Source organism: Bactrocera neohumeralis, chromosome 4 (genome assembly GCF_024586455.1).
Source record: "Bactrocera neohumeralis isolate Rockhampton chromosome 4, APGP_CSIRO_Bneo_wtdbg2-racon-allhic-juicebox.fasta_v2, whole genome shotgun sequence".
Classification (NCBI taxonomy): domain Eukaryota; kingdom Metazoa; phylum Arthropoda; class Insecta; order Diptera; family Tephritidae; genus Bactrocera; species Bactrocera neohumeralis.
This window is the reverse complement of record NC_065921.1, coordinates 39,827,290-39,850,893: the sequence shown is the minus strand read 5'-3', so window position 1 is coordinate 39,850,893 and position 23,604 is coordinate 39,827,290.

The window sequence follows — 23,604 nt, the reverse complement described above, 5'->3', positions numbered from 1 at the left end:
ATAAATAATGCTAAGGTTAGTGTAATGTATTCAGTACAGTTAAGAGTTACAGCGTTATTGAGGGCAAATTAATTTTTTACTTGGTTGAACAGGGTTCTGGTTTTTTGTTAATTGTCCTCTTAACTCCATAAACAAATTTAAATGTGTTGGGCATTATTCCGACTTTGATTCACTCTTTCCTTTCTTTTGATCATTCCTTCCAGCGCAATATCTCCATCTGGGGTATTTAGTGCCAGAAGTCCTTTTGGCTTTTTTCGAGTTTTGAAAATCTCTTGCAAATTTTTTTTTTCAAAAATATTTCCGTCTTTACAAGCTATTGCAAAAATAATTTTTGACTCGCTTTTTATTACTTTTATAAGCTATTGAGCATATAATGATACTTCTACACGAATGTGACAACGTTCATCAAAGGTTCGTAAATTTTTTGAGTCCCCTTTCTTTCTAAAAAAATAACAGAAGTCAGTGATATGAAAATTAGTGATCGGAGTGCGAATGAGACTTCCTCATATAGCAAAAAATTATTTCAAGAAATATTGCTGCATAAACTGATTTTTTTCATTCGCAGTAAGACATGACGCTCTGGCGAAAACTAATGACTAAAATATTTATTAATATAATTGTTGTTGTGTTAAATGCCAATTTTTATAGACAACTCCTCGACATCACTGCTGAAAGCTTAGGCTATGAACATAGTGCAGTCGCGAGCAAAGCAACAAGTAGAGCGAGTAACGCCTCAATACGGCCAAATAGAACTTCTTATTGACAGTTTGTCCCTCCGGAAGAAATTCATGATGCACCAAACCACGAATACGGAAAATAACAATGATCATTACCATGATTTTTGAGCGGCCTTGGCGTGGATTTTTGTTTTCAGCTCTTTTTATTGCCTCCATTCCGATGATTGTTGACTTGTTTGCATGTCAAACTCATAAACTCATGTCTCATCGGCAGTTATAATGCTCTTCTTGTATGTGGGATTGAAATTGGCACGTCCAAAGAGACCTGTTTATGGTCCTCTTTTTGAAAAGTTCAGCTTAATCGGGACGAGTGGAGCAAGAACGCGTTTCATACCCAAAATATCCACCAAATTTATGCGAACGGACTCGCGAGAGCTGTCGAGTTCCCTTACCATCTCTCTAACATTTGGATTCCGCACACGAAAGCAACGAAAACTCAATCAGTTTACTCCATCTAGTCTCAACTAACAATTCTAGGCCAAATATACGTCGTGTTCAGGCCTACCGCTAACTTAGCACCGCTCGTTTCCGAATATAATTAAATTACGCTTTCGTTGGAACACCAGTTTGCTGACAGCCCCAGCATTGATATGCCAAAGCAAGGACAGACACATATTTACTTTGGTATGATGTGAAAATAAATGTCTGTAGTATGTTAACTTTCTCAACATAATACAAAAACAATAACTACTATGATATGCCATTCGCACAAAAGCGTAGAGAGTTCATAATCAAAACGATAAAATCAAAAACACGCCAAAAAATAAAGTGTCGAATGGAATACCCCGAGGTGGAAAAAGAAACTGCTTACAAAGAAACAATATTTTCGGCAAACACTCAAGAGCCAAAGGATAACGCAAACGAGAAAGTTTGAATGAAACGGACAGCACGCCACTATGATATTCACACACGCACACATATATATAAAGAACTCAATAAAGCCACACATGCATTGTTGTGGCAACCAACAGGCAAGTGAGTGAATCGATGAGTAAAGGAAAATCAAACGAAGAATTGCTCGCAAACTATGGGAAGGAGACGTGTTTAGTAATCTTTTCTGTAGAATTACAATGCGACTGACAGCAACAGAATCGACCACAAGTAGATACTTAAAGACGCCAGCATGTGTGGGCATACTGGCATACATGCACGTGATTGGAATATGACAGTGAACTGAAGTGGCCCGCACTCTCGGGAGGAAGAGTAACCAAGTCCGGGAAAGGACTTCAAAGCTCACAGCTCGACCTACACAGAGCCACACAAAGCGGAATTAGATCAATGCCAGTAACTATGGACTTAAATGGTAAAGCATGATTTTATGCTAAAGATGTCAGTATACGCGAGTACGATACGGTGCTGCTTCAAGGCAAAAGTTCAAAAGGCAAATGAAATGCACATTAGAATGGCAATGACAAAAGTAGCAATTGGGCAAGTAAAAAATTAATGGCGGAAACTGGGTGGGGGCAGTTGGGGTGTGAAAGTGTTAGCTGAGAAAACTTGGATAATTGAGTAAAGGAAAAGTAAAGAGTAAAGGAAAGTGGAAAGGAGTGTTATTTGGTGTAAGATGGAAGAAAAATACTGAAAATATTAGCGCACGAGTTATATATGTCTGCCGGAAGGAAGTTGCTTTTAAGCTAACAAGATTTTATGAAAAAATGACAGATCAAAGCAAAACGAATAAACAACTCAAGATTGATTACAGCACATTTTTTTTTACTGTTTTACCACTTTATGCATAATCTCACAGCCATATTGATATCACTAAGGCAATATCTAGTTTTTTAATGGCTACTTCTTGCAATTTTCCACAGGCATTCCTTTTAACTAGATTTTTCAAGCTTTATCAGAGAGTTTATGCTTTTTTCGATTGGAGATTTTCTCGAAAAATATCTTAAGGACCAGAAAGGCTAAAATATTTCTACATAAGCGCATTTTTACGGCACCACAACAACAAAAAATAAATTTAACGCACCTACGGAGGGCCGAGTATATGCAAATTGAGTGACGTTCGAGAAAAAATTTGAAAAAAATAACCTTTGGTAGTATTCTCAAAAATTACGAGAGGAAGGACTTAGTCCAAACCAATAATTTATGATACATTATAACTTTAAGCTTTTGAAAGATAACCAAACTATCTAAAAAACATTTCACACCATCTCATCGTACGTACAAGGATTTTTATAGCTTCTCGGATACCAAAATTTAATATTTTCAATGAAATTAATAGCCTGGAGTAATTATAGTTAAATATTTTATTATTAAATACAATCTTTTTGAGGACAAGACAACTCTTTGTTAGAACTAGTCATCCCTAAGCAAAATTTTGTGAACCCAAGAACAATATTTACGCCAGAAAAACATAAATATGGTCACGCAGTATCATACAATTTAGCTCAACTAAAACCCTTAAAGTTAGAGAAGCGAAAAAATAGACCCCCACTGGTTCACATATAGAAATATCTGGAAAATCAGGCATCAGCAGAGACATTTCAATGACAACAACAAGAATGACACTAAAACAAAGCTTGTACGAACATTAAACATGAGGTTGCGTATACGTCATGTCATACCTCCACACACCTCACTCAACGCATTCAGCAAAAACAGTGGCAAAGTGAGGTAGTAGCACGAGAAACTTAAGTCTTATGAGTACCTGGAGGTTACACATAGGGGATTTCAATGCACATAAAGCATGGAACTGCGGGCAGAGGAAAGTCTCTCCATGAGGCCACAAACTAAGAAGCAAAAAATAAAAACTAAAACGGGCACAAAAAGGCGCTAAAAACAAAAGAAAAATGCAAAGCAAAAGAGGAAAGGTAAACTACTTAAAAGAATGCAGTGAGTGTGGCAAGCAGCAGCTACTGAAGCAGGAAATGCCACCAAAAAATGCAAAAAACTGCATGGAATGAAGGAGAAATGGAAGTTAAGCTGGAGGCCAGCCACCTCGACAACTGAGCTCGAAAGAAAAACAGTGTTAAAGCAAGCAGATATCGCAGCAGCAACCAAAGAGCCCTTTCCGAAAAAAACTCAATACTCAATGCACTCCACACAGTCGCGCGCTATCAACACGCTACTCATATACATACGTATGTATGTGCTGGCACCACTACAACGGCACAAGTCAACAATGTAAACACTTTAGCGCAAGCTGCATTGGAAATCCGGAAACATTTTGTAGAGTGTAAATTTCGGCCGGCACTCGTTCAATGTTTCCGGCCACAATTGGGTGGCATTGGCGGGGCGGCGACGTGGCAGCGCGCGACCGTGGCAGTAAATTTTGGCAACGACAGCAGCGGCAAAGCATGCAACCAGTCGAATCATTGATAGCAATTGCGATTGCAATTCCGATTGCACTGCTGATAGCACACACACATACAAACACGCTCGTCCTGCGCGCACTGATGCTGCTGCCGCGCTTGGTGAAGTGTGAATTTGCGGAAATCCTTTGCTTGAGTTCGCTGCCGCTTCTTTCACAGTTACTTTATATATGGCATTCACGTCTATATTTATTTTTATTTGGCTGCACATTTATTTTCTGCGTGTTTGTGTTCTACTTACTCCATATGTACTTTATGTTATGCTACTTTCTGCGTTTTTATTTTTATATTTCTTTTATATCTCCTCAATGTAAGTCAGTTGGCCCCCAAATGTTCTCCTGCTTACAAGCGTTTATCGATAAATCGCGCTCAGCTTTTAATGGCACCATTCATTGCTTTTCTTTTCAGTGTTACTTGCCCTCACTCCCCTGTCACTTTTCGCGCTGATTTCCTGCTTGACTACAGATCTTCTCTTGTTTTAGTTATTTTACTATTTTCCATTTTTCATTTTGTGTCATTTTCCGCTTACATTTCCGTGTATTTGTAAAAGTTTAATTTCGTATATCCACAAAGGAGTCGCGTTACTGTTTCCGTGAGCACTGATAAAAAGGCACCTATTTCATCTATGTGAGAACTCGCGAGCGTGTAAACAAATATTTATTATTAGTTAAATGCAAACTTGAATATTTTATGCAATCGTATATTTTATTCACTTTTAATCAATTACTAATGAAAACTAAATTTATTTTTATTCAACAACACAGCTCAGTTTTAACTTTTTTGAGTGTACTAGGGTCACTAATTAATAATATGTGAATGAAAAAAAGGAACAGGTCAGATTTTCTGGTGATATCTAAACATCATTTTTTTAGCGCAAACGTTAGCAAAATTTAGAAGAACTATTGCTTAATGCAGAAAATGTACTTATGTTTTCGTGAATATTTCGCTGTAACAGGCATTTTTCAAATCTCCAACATTAATCTACTAGCATTCCTGCAATCCGTTTCTGTTGGTAGCGCTCCTCCATTAAGGAAGGAACTAACTCTCGTCTTGTTCATCACTCACAGTACGCAAATTTGCCAGAAATTAATCTAGATGAGAGACAAGGTCATAAGGTTATATTACATCCCAAAATTTTACATGACATTATAAGTTCATTTATTCAAACTCTGGAGTTTTCGATTTATTGTTTCGTGGAAAAAATTTAAAAACGTTTACAAAACATATACAGGCGAGTTTGTCCCGATCTCTCAGTTTTTCTTCAAAGCGCTTATCATTTACTAGTTGCCGTATTTGTGGACTTATAAATATTCCATATTTAATAATCGTCTTGCTGAGTTTGGTGAATTTCTCATTCGGGTATACAAATACACTGCCAGGTAGCTCGTCATTATATAGAATGAGTTAGTTGGCCGAGACAAGTTAGGGTGCTGTGTAGTTTGTATAAACTTGGTTGTAATGCCTCTTGTATGAGTTAAACAAAAATAAACATCACTTACGTAATACTTTGGTTCGGTCTAAATCATTGGTAAAGCAAATGACATATGTGTGGGTACTTGTACTCGTATAACCCAACCTAATAGCAGTTTCCCACATAGTATTACACATCCATTATGTTTCTATAAAGTCTTCCACAAGGCTTCCTAAACTAAACAATTGTTTATTTAAAATGTTTCTGTGTACGATAGAAAAGCTTACCATGAGTTCACATGGAATTGACCAAATTGAAATACAATCGAATGATCACCCATTTTGTGTTCACGTAACAAAGGATCCGTTGCCACTGCAGAAATGAGTGATGCCAATGCGCAAAATTTATCAACGCCAAGCTCAATAAATACAATACGGCAATGAGGAAAGTTTGTGAATAAGTTTCCTGAAATTGAAGATGAAGAAGCCCTGCTATCAGTGGTGACTTTAAGTGCTAAACGATTTCAGCGGTATTCGCGCCTTTTTAGTGCACCAATCACACTTAGGAATGGGCCAGTCAGTTGATCAACACATGATTTGTTATGTTAATTTGTTAACTTTTTTTGAAAGATTCGACAAGAAATGGAACTATGCTGATAAACCAGTAATATAATAGTTCGAGGCATACCTTCAACATATTTTAGACAAAATATGGCTTCTTGAGGAACTTCCATTTGAGTTGTAAGGTCACAAAATATACATTCTTAGATCAAGCAATTCTATTTACTTGTCTTAAACTGCTTGATACTGAGTTTAAAATAATGAATATACATGGAATGTACATGAAATGGCTCTACCAGCCGAGGTTTTATTGTTAGTAAATTTATGGAATTCTAATACAAAATTTGCATTCATAAAGGAATTTTTTTATCAGTTTGCTCAAAATTTGTTTGCTTATTTATCGCATGTCTCATTAGACCTCTCTATATATGTACATATGTATGCGTAAGTGCATTTTTTTATATATAAACCTACTAACTAACCTCGTTCAGTTTTATATAACGCGGTCAATGAACTGTTTCCTCACTATGACAAGTTCGCAAAGCTATGAGAATATTGATATTTTTATTGAAATCAGCATATTCCTCTGTAAATAATGATATAACAATTAAGAAATAGAAAATTGTAACACCGAATACACATACGGCTGATAAACACATGTCATGATTCGAACAATGCTGGGGAATACTAGTCGTTACGAAAAAATTAGGCGGCAGAGCCACACACCTCCAACTGAACGCTTATGGAATGTATAAGATGCTATCGCCTTGTTGCCTAAACATGAAATATGAACGGAGAAAGCAAGACCGATGAAACATACCAACGACGAGTTGTTTTACTCGACACCCTTGACGTACGTAATGCCTCTAACAGCGCTGGAAGCGAAAACATGGTTGAAGTACTTATTAGTAGGAAACTTAGAAATACCAACATATCTCAGCTTAGTGGTGAGGAGCCATTTGGAAAAGAGATAATGGAGTATTGCTGTATAAATCTTCGAAAGACCACGACACTTAAAGGTCACGTTGAGAACTAGAAATCAATCCATGGCTCAGACCTCAGGAACATCAGTTAAAACGACATTTTAAGCCTCAATGGGCCAACTTATACTGACTTAGTTGGCTACGCAGATGACATCGCCGCGATAATCGGTGCGAGAGACACTGAAGATGCATGCAGGAACTGAAACCAGAATGGAGTAAGGATAGCCAGGCTAATTAGAAATATAAAAGAGTGAACCATCAGAAAATAAAATGAACCAGATTTTTATACTGCACAGATATTATCTAGATCTAGTTATTTTAGAAAATTTATATTTAAAATGGAAAAAGTCGAGAGCCATCCTAGTTATACAACGATGACATTGAATACACATTTTCAAATGCATATGCCGGCAAACATAGTGAAATAGGTTCCACACTTTGGTCGGCTCCATAAATTAGTGTCATGCTTGAAAATGAGGAAAACTGGAAAAAAGTAGAAAATTATAAAGCAATGGTACTATGTATAAAAAAACGGGCCCTAAATGTAGATAATGACACGTAAGTCTTAAGACGAGAAATATGGAACGCCACACTGAAGTAGTGTGAAAGACAGTAGGCAAATCGTCTAGTTTTTTCTTCTATCTCCACGTGCTACGTCCATGCTTGGAAAAGATATCCCCGAATGTCTGTTATTTTACCTGGTTATTTCAATGCAGATTTTAACAAAGAAGAGTGAATATTTGTGAAAAATGTTCAAAATATCAAAATTTTATATATTTAGTTATTAAGAACAATTTTTATATATTTGATTACCAATTAGTATCATTAAATTAGTTCATTAAACAAAAAATTCTTCAATAATTGGCCAAAGTTGTAAACTTAAACTTAAAATAGATTAACGTATAAAGACAACAATAAACAAAGGCACAAGTAAATATTTCTATCACAAATATCAACGACCTCTTTGCAAACATATTTATGCTTTTTAGCGATTTACAAAACTTGTGTGACACGGCTACGTTCCTGCAGCAGTATAAATAACAGTACTCAAACCACTTGTGTCATATCAGCAGCAATGCATGCTTCACTCGTTATCAATACACCATCAACGAAGAACTTAACAAAATAGCTATGGAAAAGTAAGAAAGAGTGTAAGAAAAGTTTCGACTTAAGAAACAAAGTTGCAGATTGTCGAACATCCATGAAAATCCCTACAAAAATAATAACAAAATGGGGGAGGGAGGCGAAAAAGAACAATGCATATTTGGTTTGCAGCCGGAAAGTACATACATAAAATGTAAAGCAAAACTTTCTAGGAATATATAAATACAGATATAGCGCACATACACACATATACATTTAGTTATATGCGCACATAAAAATAGATACCGACAATAAGCGCAAGCGGCGTACGTGTTGCACACACGATTCCCAGCTCATCTGCACCCAAAACTTACACAAACAGACTCAATGCTTACATATGTACATAGTTCAACACCTAACGGTACACACATAGTTATGAGGAGAATGCGGGATAGTATATATGGTATATATGTATATACATACAAGCAGCACTTAAAAGGTATGCAACACGTCAATGAACAGCGACAAACAGTTGTAAATGTCACGTACTTTATTTAAGTTGCCAGCGACATAAAGCCAATACATAAGCGAAAGTTAGGAAATGGATAAATTATGACTGACGCAACCAAGTGGCCGGGGAAAGCAAAAAAGCGACTTATGAAAGGATTTGTAACAATGCTGAAATTTACTTGCAACAAAATGTTGGCAAAGCTTTACTCGGCGCATACAAATTGGCGAGGGATCAAGCGATTGAACCAAAACTGTACGGAGGTGGGTATATTTCGGCAGTGGATGCATAACTGGAGAGGGTTGCTAGTTTTTAATAACGTACTAAGGTCATCTTTTTTTAAAAGTACCGCAGCGCAATTGGTATAGCTGTCATTGTGTCATAAATAATGTGCAACAAATGACAGCAAAAGCCAAAATACCTTCAAATACCTACCAAAATAATGTCAATCTCACTGTCAGAGGCATTAGTAGTTTGAATCTTTATTTTCTAAGTGAAGTTTTCAGTTTCCATGAGAGAGTTTAGGAATTAGAGAAATTTAGTTGAACAGAAAGGATACATTCTATACATTCTAAGTGCTGTTTTGACACAGCGAAGGCAATCAGAGCTACGCTATCTCCAGTGGAGTATCACAAGGCTCGGTTTTAGACCCCCTACCATGGAACCTGATGTACAACGGTCTGCTAAGAATACCCCAACCAAAAAATGTGGAAACAATCGCATAAGCGGATGACCTCTTAGCAGTGGTTAAACATCAGAAGCAATGACTATATAAATGGTTTGCGACGGTGGTTTGCTACGATGAGTCTAGAGCTCGCTGAGCAGAAAACAGAAGTTTTGCTCATAAACTCCAGGAAATGAGAGAAAAGATGTCGATCACCGTTGTAGATTGTGAAATTATTTCTCAGCCACAGTTAACGTACCTTGGTGTAATTGTGGACTCAAGGCTCAAATTCAAACAGATTAAAAACAGAACTTGTAAAGCAAATAAAATATATACGAGTAATGCTTTATCTAGAACGATAGCAAATAGAGGCTGTGTACGTCCCAGCAGACTGAGAAAAGTTATGATGTAAGCGGCTCCAATAAGGATACAGGCGCTAGATATAAAATCTTATGCAATACCAATTAACGCAGTGCATACGCGTAGTAAGTGCTTTCCGAACCATATCAAACAACGCTGCTGAGGTATTAGCCAGTATGGCGCCGATTCACATCCAGGGCGACGAATACGCACGAATGTACCACTTATCATAGACGTCAACTGCAGAGGAGACAATCAAAAGCATCACAATGTGGCACCCACGATGGCAAAGTTCATGCGAAGGATAATGGACTCATAGACTGATACCGAACTTATATTCATTAATAGATAGAAAAATCCTGATCCAAATACCCAGTGGCCTTGGGTGCTTCAGTAGGTACTTATACAAATATCCGCATGACTTAAGTCCATATTGTAAGGCGTATACAAAGTATATAGAAGACTCTCAACGCGTAGTCTATCATTGCGCTCCGTTTTCAAGATGATCAAGGTTGGCATTATGATTATTGTATACATAATTATAACTGTTGTTATATCTCAATCACCAATTGCTTTCAGGTGTGAAAGCTGTGGCGAACAAGTCCAACCTTCCAAGCCGTACCTTCGTTTGATATACAGCTCGTTAAAAATACTATTATTAGTTTTTCTTCTAACTTAGGAGAGTCCAAGCATGAAAGCCTTTAGTAAACGAATATTTTCCGAAATTGTAGCTTTCATTCAAAATAAAGCTTATAAAAGCTTCTATTTTTCTATTAGATACGGATTTTTTTTTATATTCTAAAGTGAACTTCCAACGAGAAAGCTTTTGATGAACAAACAATTTTCGAAAGTTCACGTATAAACTCACAAAAACTTCTTTTATGGTTTATGTGGAGATTAAAGAACGAAAAAAAATATATTCTGAAAGTTCAGCTTTCATTCAAAATAATTCTCGTTAAAATAAACTTGTGCACATTTTTTTCAATTATATAGGAGACCACAAGCAGGAGAGCTTTTTGTGAGCAAGCTTGCAAAATTTCGTTTAATAAATTTCTTTTATTTCTATTAGTTAACAAACAATTTTAGAAAGTTCAAAATTAAGCCTGTTTTATGCTTTTCTATCTATATGATAATATCTTCTTATTTAGAGCAAAGATTAAGCATGAAAGCTTTGGCGGACAGATTTATTTCGGCAGCCCAGCTTTCATTCAAACTAAAGCTAGGTAATAGCAAGCTTTTCAGCATAAAAGTTTTAGCGGACAAATTTATCTCGGCAGTCCGCTTTTCATTCAAAATAATTCCAAAAAAGCTTTTGCGAATTAAATTTTTCATTATCTAAATATGCATTAAACAAAAATCCATATGCCGTCCTTGTTGCGCCTCTAAAGCTTGAACAATGAAAGCTTTCACGCTGCCTCTACTTTTATTCGCAAAATTACGTTTTCACATTTCTGCTTGCTTTCAATCTCTTTGTGGAAAATATTTGCCAACATTTCCCTATTGCACAGCATCCCCGTTAGTTTGTCGGAGGATGGCTTTTGTAATGACTTTATTATTACAGTTGATGCCTCGTGGGATCATGATAAATGTCAGACTGAGTTACAAATACAAGTGCCGAACAAACAAACGAGTGCCTGCTCAATGAATGAGACAGCAAAAAAGTGCACTCACGCCAACACACATCACTATTTCGTCTCGTATGCACAACTTTTCAATGTGATCTGACATTTTATTCACCTTTGCCAAGTAACGGGGTTTTTTCACCATCGACGTACTGAAAGCAAACAGTAATTTCAGTTTGTATAAGAGAAGTAAGGTTATATGTGTACACACATTGCAACACACGACGAATCTGCTGTCAATCAGTCACTTAGTCAACCGCTTAGGCGAGTCAACGCTTCGTCATTGGCGTTCGGTTTAATGTTTCCTCAATGTTTGCCGCTTCCTTCATTTGCATTGCTCAAGTGTCCCAAAGGCACTCTAAATGCTTTGCGCTCTCTGACACATCAATTGTTGGGACGCTTTGCTTTTCGCACCCCTTTTTCATTTTCATTTTCATTTTCACTTTGCATATCAATTTTATATGGATCCTGTCTTTCTTCATGGCTGCGCTGCTTTTTTAGCATACACATGAGCATGTGTTTTCGTTGTATGTGTGCACAGCCGCTAATGTGTATTGACAAATGAACTGTTTGATTTGTCATTTATTGTTGAAGAGCGGTTGGAATGCCTGAGACCTTTGAGATTCGTATGCTGTAGCTGAAAAGATGGGTTTGCTTTGTGGAAAGAGGTAAACATACATAAATATATAATTATAGTGTGCATTGATAGAGTTACCATATTAAATGCTTTAAAAAGAGATTATCCTAGTTCTGACCTCATATTCTTTTGTTACCCCAATAGTATTGGCTTCCAATATAGAAGCTTCAGGGTTAATGAGATTTTGCATATTCCCGATTTCTGTAAGAAAAGAAATAATACTTTTTTTGTTTATAGTATATTAAACTTCTCTTTAAAAATTAACTTATTTGTATATAAGAGTTCAAAGTTCATTTGAAGCTTAATATTTTCACATCTTTCTGGCAATTTATGGATTCCATACCAAAAGAAATGCGTCGGCGTGGCGACCAAGAACGAATCAGGCCAATTTTTGCTGAGGCAAAACTTCTTAGTCGCTTTTTTTTCAAATAGTTTGAAACCGGTCGTCCAGAGAGGTGGTGTGTGTCGATCTTCTTTTCATGGCTCTTTTCCAAGATTTGAGACATGGTGAATATCTGGTCAATTGTTGATTTTCCAGGTCTAAAGACACACTGATAAGGTACAATCAGGTTGTTGACTGTAGTCTTTAATTTTTCACAAATTATGCTCGATGGACCCTTATATGCGATGTTGAGGAGGCTTATCCCACGGTAATTTTGGGGGCCTCCGTTTTGGTGGATTAGGCAGAGCACACTTAAATTCCAATTGTTTGGCATGCTTTCATCAGTGTTTGAATAGCTCGACCGGCAATCCATCGGCCCCTCGCGATTTGTTGGTCTTCAGACGGGTAATTGCTATTCGAACTTCTTCATAGTAGGGCAGTAGAATGTTCGCTCCATCGTCATCGATTGGGGAATAGGATTCCCCACCTCCTAGTGTTTTCTCTATTCTAGCTTTCACTCTATTCAGCAGGTTGGAGAAGTGTTCCCTTCATAATTTTAGTATCCTCCGGGCATCTAGAACTGTGGGGGTTCTAGAAGTATATGTTACGGTCTTAAAACCTTCTGTTAATAGCCTCATCTTTTCGTAGAATTTTCGAGCATTACCCTTGTCGGCCAGCTTGTCAAGCTCTTCAATTTGATGCTTCAGCAAAGAGAAATTGTGGCTGTGATTGAACATCTTACGTACGAATATAAATGTATAAGTGAAACACACATAAAAAACCTTCGGAATCAATATTTGTCAATGACTTGTCACAAGTATATTTAGCAAAACAAGGGTTACAAAATCCAGCTCCTCAGGGCACCACTTCACAACATGGTACTGCTGCTGCACGCTTTCACCCCTCTAACCCGCAGCAAGTGGTTCAATCGCCTCACTTCATTTGTTTAATTTATTCCCTAAGTACTTCATGACAAGTGAGTCGTGAGAATGTATGTATGCATTTGTGAGTTTTTGTTACCCTCAGCTCCTGCACCGTCGCCCAGATCACTCATTTCCCCCAACAGCACATCCATTTCATTGTGAGGTTATGTCATTTTCACTGACAACAAGTCAATCGCTGGCATTTGCTATTTTGTAAATCAATTGTATACGGGATATTTGATTTTGTTTTGTTTTCTCACACATTTAATTGTTTCCAAAGCTTTGGTGATTATTCAGCATTTAGCCATAAGGTTCGCTCGACAGTCAGTGTTGACAAGCATTTGATAAGGATCGGGTGTCAAGTGTAAATTTTGTAAGATATTATGCAGTTTAGCTTTTATTGGGCACTTAAGGTACATGCTGTCTCCAGTGTGCTTACGGATATGGTACATATGTATACGTACATTACGCAAGTCCTTGATTTTATATAGAATCTTATCTGCCATATAAGCACATGTAAATGTAAATTACACTTACTTAAATAATATATAGTATTCATGCGGTCTTGCGTTCATATATCCCAGTTACATGGACGAAGAAAGGCATTGTCACGTTCCCAACAAATCGCAAAAGTAACCGCACAAGCAAGAAAAGTGTCAAAGCTGGAGGATTTCAACTTTGTTTGCTCACATTTACTGTTTTGTATTGGCATAAGCATACTTGTATTAGAGCAATGAATTTGTATGCGCTGGCATGTAGCATGTGTGGCAGGGATTTGCGAATCACTGTAACAAATAGCCAATCGGAAAGTAATATCCTAAACAAAGTGGGAAGAGGGATACAGCGCAGATTTTGTCCATGCTTTGAAAACATGTTTTAGGCTATTGAAGCTGCTTGTTTTGAATAAAAAATATGGTATACTTTTATGGCACCTCTCGCTAAGGATTGCCTAAAGTTTGACTTAACCCGTCTTGAAAACAGTTTGGCTTATTTTAGAACTTGATTTTTATTTTTGCTAAGATTTTAAAATGTATTAAGTAAAGCATGGACCCTGTTTGCCTAATAGTTAAATATCTAGCAGAATGTGTCGAACTTGTTTCCTTCGACTAGTCTCTGTCTTTTTCGATTTTTCGAGTATACGTCTTCTTTCAAGTTCATTTAATTTGGCCAAAACAAGATTATTTAAAAATAAAATAAAATAAAAAGCAAGCAAAAACGTTAACTTAGGCTGCACCGAAGCTAATATACCCTTCACAAGTGCATTTCTTTTAGTAACTATGTGTTCAGTTTGTATGGAAGCTATATGCTATAGTAATCCGATCTGAACAATTTCTTCGGAGATTACATTGTTTCCTTAGAAAATAATATATACCAAATTTCGTGAATATATCTAGTCAAATGTGACAGTTTTCCATACAAGAACTTTATTCCGATCGTTCAGTTTGTGTGGCAGCTATATGTTATAGTGGACCGATATCAGCAGTTCCGAGAAATGAGCAGCTTCTTGAAGAGAAAATGACGTTTGCAAAATTTCAAAACGATATTAAAAACTGAGGGACTAGTTTGTATACGTATATACAGACAGACGGACAGACTGACAGATCGACAGACGGACATGGCTAAATTGACTCAGCTCAACATACTGATCATTTATAAATACTTTATAGGGTTTCCGACGCTTCCTTCTGGGTGTTACAAACTTCGTGACAAACTTAATATACCCTGTTTAGGGTATAAAAAGAAAATAACTAAATAAAATCCTTCACAGGTTCCAGTCTTATTGAAAGAACTTGTTTGTGACCAGTCAGTTTGCAATAGCGGTTCGATCTGAACAAATTCTTCGAACATTATATTATTACCTTAGGCAATAATCCGTGCCGAACTTCGTGAAGATATCTCGTCAAATAAGCACCTTTGCATTCGAGAACTTGTATCCAGTCGTACATTTATAATGGTCTGGTATCCACATTTCCGACAAATGAGTAGCTTAATTGTAAAAATGGTTGGGCGGAAACAGAAACTGAAGAAGTTAAGTGCTTCGCATATATACAGGCAACGAAGAGACAGACATGGCATCAACTCAGCGCATCATGGCGATCGCTTATATATATGCATATATTTTATAAAGTCTCCGATGTTTCATTCTGAGTGTTATAAACTTCATGGTAAACTTAATAAACCCTATTTCTAGTATATATCCGATATAATTTAGGTTAGGCACTAATTCTTATTAGAACTACCAGTTCTTTGTGGAAACGCAGCATTTAGAAATCAATCGAAAGACGCACAGGTGTCAATAAGGCTTTTGGCATATTTATTGTAGGGCCCAAAACCGATTCCTACATCTAACTTCGATTTTATAGACATACTTATTACTTCTTTCTTTGTGGCTTTGGTACATCCTCTATCACAAAAGTTAGAATATATTTGATATACAAGGTGAGTTCCAAAGTAAACAGGACTTAAAAAAAAAAACAGAATAAATGTTTTTTTCGGCAAAATCAATTTATTTTATTCAAAATAGTCTCCTTCCGCTTCAATACGCTTTGCACGGTCTGAAAGCATGTCGAACGAGTGTTTTAGCTCGTTGGCCGGTATGACCACCAGTATGCCGCTGCAAAACCTTTGAATAGCCTCTACGTCTGCATAACGCTTTTTTTTCATGAGCAAATGCATTTTTCCGCAAAGTAAGAAGTCGCACGGTGCCATATCAGGTGAAGACGGGAATGATTAATGATTAAAATGTGATTTTTGGTAAAATAATCGGTCACAAGTTGTCCTTCGAATGTTGGATTCTGAGCGATTTTTGGTCGTCAGTCAATTTGTGCGCGACAAACCGTGCACACACCTTTCGTAAGCGCAATATGTTCGCTCAAAATACGATAAATCGATGTGTTGGAGATGTTCAATTCCATTTCCATGAATTTCAATGATGATTTCGGCTGATTTTTGATGAATTCACGCATAGTTCCGATGGGATTTCCGGTGATCACGAATTTTGATTAGCCAACATGTTGATCGTCATTTATGTCCTCACGACCACTTTAAAAACGTTAAAAAAACCACTCGTGCACTCTGCTACGGGATGGACAATCATCGCCATAAACTTTTGTCATCAATTGAAACGTTTCGGTAAAAGTTTTACCAATTTTAAAACAAAATTTAACGTTGGCTCTTCGTTCGAAGCTCATTTTCGCACCGATAACTCAAACATACTCACACTTAAAACGCAATAACTTCACTTCCAATCAATGAAATGTCATGAAACTGGATCACTGGACAATCGATAAAGATAGCAGGTTCTAACGCATCAGTCGACATATATATGGCGCCACCAGGAGACGCTAGATACTTAGGAACCTTGTAATAGCGGAAAAATTCGAAAGTTTGTCGAGGCTAACACTATTTTATTTACAAGTTTTTATCCAAAAATGCACTCGAAGTTCTAGTTAAAATATAAATGCGAAATGAAAAGTAAGCTACACAGTTTTTCTCATCAAAAAACTTATGGCAATAGGACAAGAAACCGTAACTTAACAACACTTACCTAAAATAATTTATAATCATGGAAATTAATCTTAAAACCGTAGTATTTATTTGCTCCATCGTTACAGGTAAATAATAGTACATAAGCTCTAATATCAGCAGAATTGCAGACCAGTTTGGTTTTTTTCTAAACCACATAGTTTTTTTACAATTTCTATAAACTTGAGGAAAACTTTTCCAGTAGGTACAGCATTTTTATACTTGCATAGCGAAAAGTATTCTTTCCTTAATATCTTTGAATTCTATAATAAATTTTAATGGACGTATACATATACGTATACCTATGAATATGTAACTCAGCACTTATACAAATACTGCAAATACATAATCGTTTATTTTTCAACCGTAACATTTTTGACAGCAAAGGCTTTCAGCTGTCATTTTAGTATTTTAAATGCGAATACTGTCACTGATTTTAACATATTGTTTTGCGTTTAATACCCAAATGACAAACACAAAAGTACTTTTTGGAGAGGCGAGTTAAACGCTGCTGCCGAAGAAGGGTTGAAGATTTGCAGAAAGAAACAAAGAACTAATTTAAGATTCATAAATGCGAATTAATTTTTATAAATGCTTAATAGCAAGTGTCTAGAAAAAAATATATACATGTGTCAGTTTTAGTAGAAATTGCTTTCTCAATTCATGAACGACAACTTGAATGCTTTTTAAAGCAACCAACAAATGAAACGAAGGCTTCGTCCATTTTGCAATTTATTGAAAAGGTAATCAGCTGGAAATGTAAAATTTCAAAGAAATTGTAAAGAAACTGTGCTTGAAGTTTCGATTAAAATTTTGCCTCAACAAAAATTAAATGCTTTCTTTCACCAATCTATCAATTATAAACAGCTCACAAGTATACAAAACCATAACTTGAAAATGCGTTAGCGCAAACTAGTTGCAAACCCCAAAATACTTGCAAGCAGCTAACGGCAGAAAAACGACAGAAAACTGAAAAGTGTGTGCTGAAATTAAACCGCAAGGCATTTACCGAATACGCAAATCTCTTGCGATGCCACAGACTCAAAGTGCACTCGCGACAGTGCGCCAGTAAGCGGCGGTGGCAATGCGGCGCTTGCAACGCTGCATTGGGGTTGCATAATTATGCTAATAAGCTTTAGTCACCAGCGCCAGCAACTCTAGTATAAGCGCACACTCCCACATACAGACACACACTGTGACGCTGCCACGCCAACTCCTTCACTGCACACCGGGCTTCCTGTTGCTGCGCTTAATTGCCTACACAGAATGCATTGTATGCGCGACAACAACAACAATACTTGCGAACAGCTGTGACTGCGACAACAACAACACTAGCAATAACAAAGGCATAAGTATAACATTAGCGGTTTCGCGCAGTGCTCAAGTGTCGAAATTGGAGAGATTTGCTTTGGAGTCCTGAAAATTTGCAAAAAAAGGCGAGCGCTAAGTGGAGATAATATGCCATTTCACTGCTGTGCTCGCGTTCGAAAACTTTGAGACAGTTTTTGTGGTTTGCCTAAATGCTTTTGTCGAGCATGCGAATGTGAGCCTGTTGTTGACAAGCGTGTCAGTGCTTTAATTACTGCTAAGCTCGGAGGATTTTCGACGAGCAACTTGCGTTTAAAACGCGGAAAACTTTATTTTTTTTGCGTTTTTGTTGAATGAAAATAAAAGACAATTGCGGTTTTATTTCTTTTATATATTTTTGTAGAAAATAGTATTTTAAGATCTAAATTAGTTAATTTAATAGTATATTGAATTCACACAACACAACATGGCGTATGAGTAACATCAAATTAGAAAGTTTAGCTCGAATAACAAAAATAAAGCTCAGCTTTCGAATTTTTATACTCTCGCAACAAAGTTGCTAAGGAGAGTATTATAGTTTTGTTCACATAACGGTTGATTGTAAGTCCTAAAACTAAAAGAGTCAGATATAGGGTTATATATACCAAAGTGATCAGGGTGACGAGTAGAGTTGAAATCCGGATATCTGTCCGTCCGTCCGTCCGTCTGTCCGTCCGTCCGTGCAAGCTGTAACTTGAGTAAAAATTGAGATATCATGATGAAACTTGGTACACGTATTCCTTGGCTCCATAAGAAGGTTAAGTTCGAAGATGGGCAAAATCGGCCTACTGCCACGCCCACAAAATGGCGAAAAACGAAAACCTGTAAAGTGTCTAACTAAGCCATAAATAAAGATATTAAAGTGAAATTTGGCACAAAGGATCGCATTAGGGAGAGGCATATTTGGAAGTAGTTTTTTTGGAAAAGTGGTCGTGACCCCGCCCCCTACTAAGTTTTTTGTACATATCTCGGAAACTACTATAGCTATATCAACCAACCTCTATATGATCGTTTCCTTTAGGCATTTCAATATACATTTCAAAAATGGAAGAAATCGGATAATAACCACGCCCACCTCCCATACAAAGGTTATGTTGAAAATCACTAAAAGTGCGTTAACCGACTAACAAAAAACGTCAGAAACACTAAATTTTACGGAAGAAATGGCAGAAGGAAGCTGCACCCGGGCTTTTTAAAAATTGAAAATGGGCGTGGCCTCGCCCACTTATGGACCAAAAACCATATCTCAGGAACAACTCTACCGATTTCAATGAAATTCGGTATATAATATTTTCTTAACACCCTGGTTACAATTATGAAATATCGGTGAAATCGGTTCACAACCACGCCTTCTTCCAATATGTATAACGCTATTTTGAATTCCATCTGATGCCTTCTCTGTATAATATATACATTAGGAACCAATGATGATAGCGGAATAAAACTTTACACAAATACGGTATTTGAAAAATATGTAAATGACGGATAATGAAATCTCGATTATCACTTTATCATGCGAGAGTATAAAATGTTCGGTGACACCCGAACTTAGCCCTTCCTTACTTGTTTTATTTTTATTTTTGGTATTTGAATTATGATTTATAGATTTAAATTAAAATTTGTTGCATATTCTGAACTTATTAAATTACGTACGCTATGGCGTATGAGTAACTTCAAATTTATAAATGTTGATTTACTTTAAAAAGTAGTTTTATTTTAGGTTGTAGTCCAAATATCTCTTCATACTTGTTAGATATTTTGAATTTTCTATTTCTCTGAAATATCATACATGTCAAGACAACAACAAAGTTTTCGAGTTAAGTTACGCCGCTAAGTTGGTAATCGCTATTTTCAGTACTAGCAAGTCTCGTTTCACATATTTTAGACCAATTTTAGCACTATGAATGGGTCATAATGACGAATTCCTCTCAAACAATAAAATATAAAGTTTTTGTGTAATTCATATGAAACATAGTTGTTTATAGAAACCGAAAAAATACTAAAAGCTTACTGTGGGATATATAACTATATTTGCGCTATTTGCTAAAAGCTAATGTATCATATTTATTTTTTCCTTTTTACCAATATTCTGGCCAAAAAGTGTTCTTGCGAGGAGTTTTTCTTCATTATTTTAATATGAAGAAAACCTCAGGCGAAAGTCATCTTATTTTGGTGAAAGTCTATGGTGGATATCAAACGTGTCAAATATGGTTTGTATGACTTAAAAGTAGTAATTTCGGCCGGAAAACGGAAAAAGTTTTAAGATAATAAAAAAGTAGAAGTACTACTCGATGAAAATTGTTACCAAGAAGAGTTCGCTCTAGCAAACATCTCAAAACGTTTAACATAAATATACTTTAAAAACCAAAGAAGTTCGTTGCCATATGAATTTAAGTCAAGAGACTTTGAGGGACTATTTTGTATGTCAGAAATGCAATTGTTTCCTTTAGCTTTAGATCTTCTACACCGGAAATGGACTATGTATTTCTCACGTAGAAAGGAGCCCCACTATAGTGCTCAGAAATTTATTTTGAAAAGCTTAAAATCTTTCAAATTTTAATTCACTGCAATGCCAAAGATTTGATTGCTATACGTCTAGATCTCGGCCTAAGGAGGCAGGATAGCTGCTCCAACCTTAATCTTAGTTGAGTTCGTCTTATTTTTACATGATCTTTGCAAATGTGCCTCTTATCAATTATTATCTCCAAATATTTTGCGCATATGTTTGTTGGTAACAACTTACGATATAAAGGCACTTGAGGGCAATGTTTGTGCTTGCCGGACTTTTCGGTGTTGATGCCAATGATTCATTGATGAGCCACGTTTCTAGAGCATCACAGGAAAGTCTGCTGTAGAAGGAATGTAGAGCAAAGGGGCGAGTACGCTGCCTTAGGGCGTGCCAGCAGGAACAGGTCTCAAATCTCTTTCAGCATCACGGCATCTAAAGTATAAAGTCAGATTGTGCAAGTAAGACTTTAGCAGCAAATAATTAGGCTTTGGTAGTTTTATTTTAATTTGAATAGTAGGCCTAGATGCCAGACTTTATCAAATGCTTGGCGGACATCACGAACGCAGCAGAGCCGTATTTATTATTTGTCATATCATCATTTATACGCGTAAAGTGTTCTACCCTATTTAATTGTTTAATTGTGTCATGAAATTTTCTGAAGCCAAACTATTGATTCGGAATGAGCTGATTGTCTTCTAATACCAACAAAAGTCTGCTTAAAAATATTATTTCGAATACCTTCAAGATAATTACGTTCTTTCGCATGAATTACTCAAATTGCCAGCAAATGAGAAAATGCTGAGATCAAATGAGATCAATACTTTGAATAGTGCTATAATGCATGTATGTATATGTTTCTTAAGTTTACCTTCAACTTATGAAAAAAAAAAACGCACGAATATAGTTACAGGGCCAAGAGAATATTTTGTTAATCGCAGAGAGAAGAATCTTTCCATCAAAGGAAAAAGCACAACACAATTGCGCAAACATAATAGCAAATACTAGCGGAAGGTTGCAACGCAAGTGCTGACAGTTTGCTTAATCAGCTGGTATGGCTTGTTTGATTCGCTGCTCCCCAATGTGTGGCTAATCGAAAACAATCCTTATTTACACTAAACTAAGCTATTTGCGGGATTTGGTTTAGTCCTATCTTCTCTTGAACCTTTTTCGAATTTAAAACGAGGAGCAATATTACACTAAGCTCAAGTAAACGGACCAGAAATTATACTTAATACTAATTATTCATCTAAAATTGGGTATTAGTTTGAATTCTTAGCTCATTGACTCAATTTAGAACTTAACTTATGCCTCTGACAAAATCGAAAAATTGCGCTATATATGTAAATGGAGTTTTCTGCTAAACAAGCATTTAGGATGATATTCCGATGCGTTAATTCAGGGGTTATAACGGCGGAAAAAAATCGAATTTTCCAAACTTTTTCTGCGAAAGCGTTCAAGTTTATTGACTCAAAAACTTGCACACGTATCATGGTATCTTTTAACTGTATTTAAGAATCAGTATTATTAAAAATATTTATTTGGAAAGAAACTACAACTGATTTCCTATCAAAAAAAAATGTTTTGCGGTAATCCCTCTATCTCTTAACTGTATCCTCTGAAATTAAAAAGCCAAACAGATTTCGTTGAAATAATAATTTAAATAAATCAAAGAAATAAGAAAAATATTTTTTTTGACCAAATGGCAGTTTCTAAAAAAAATCGATTTTCGATCAAAGTTACAGTTCATAAAAAAAATATTTATCGGTGAGAAAAAATCATTGATTAATTACTAAAAAATATATTTAAAAAGCTCATATTTGAGACTAATCGGCTTAGCCGTTCTCGAGTAATCCAACATAGCCGACTTTGAAAGCACCATTTTGAGAAAAACACGTTTAACTGTAAATAACCCATTCAGGGTAGACAATTCTTAAATAATTTTATCTTCTTGATAAAATTGTTATTTTAAAACTCAGTGAACCAATAACTTTTTTCTGATTAATTGGCCAGTTAATTTATATTTCAGTATTGAATTTTAATTGACATTTTCCAATACTGTACATTCAGGACGATATATATTACGGTTGTATAAAAGGACAAAGAGTTTGTAAAAAATTATAAAATAGGACACATATTTTTTGTAAAAAAAATCATAAAATTATTCATTTGAGCATTAAGAAAATGAAATTGAAGGCTCTTTATTATAAAGAAATTAGCACGAAAACTACTTTTTTCAATAATTTAAAATAATATAATAAGATTTCCAAAAGTGGGAAAATTATAGAAAAGCTTTAAACCAAAACAAATATGCTTACTTCATGTTTCATCGGTACTTCTTAAATTACACAAAAGTAGACTGTAATATACAAAAATATAAATATAAATGTCCATTTTAATAGAAAGCACCGCAGAACGATTAATTTATCATTTGTTTGCACGCACTTCATTTGTTTTCAATCGTCATTTCTATGACACTTATGTACTTTCGCGCCTGATAAGCAGCTCGCCAGTCAACGCAGATTAATTTCTATAGCCTATTGACGCGATAACATTGACGCACAACCCGCAAAAACGGAAAATAATTTGAAAGCAATGAGAACTTCAAACTCGGCTGGGTGGATGGTGGGCGGTTTATGATGCAAATCAGTTACGATAAATACTTTAATGTCAATCAAAGAGATTACTACTTCAAAAACAATGGCGCTGGTAAGCCGATGGCGACGATGGCAGGAAAACAAACAACAATATCGCCATTGGTTGACTAGGCAACCAATGTGGCGCGCAAATTTAAGTGTCAAAACTGTTTACATAGGTATTCTGTTGTTGCGCCAATGCTTGGGGGCTTATGTTTGCTTAAGTGCCTCAGGCGGGCGCTGCCTTCGAAGTTTTATCAAGTTTATTTCACTTATTTCGTCAGTAATCAGGTGCTAATGCTTTTTTGTTGTTATTTTTTCACTTTCGCGTCACATTAATTAATTTCGGATTTTTTCTTCTCTTTACAGATTTTCCATCATTCTCGATGTTCTATGAGGACCC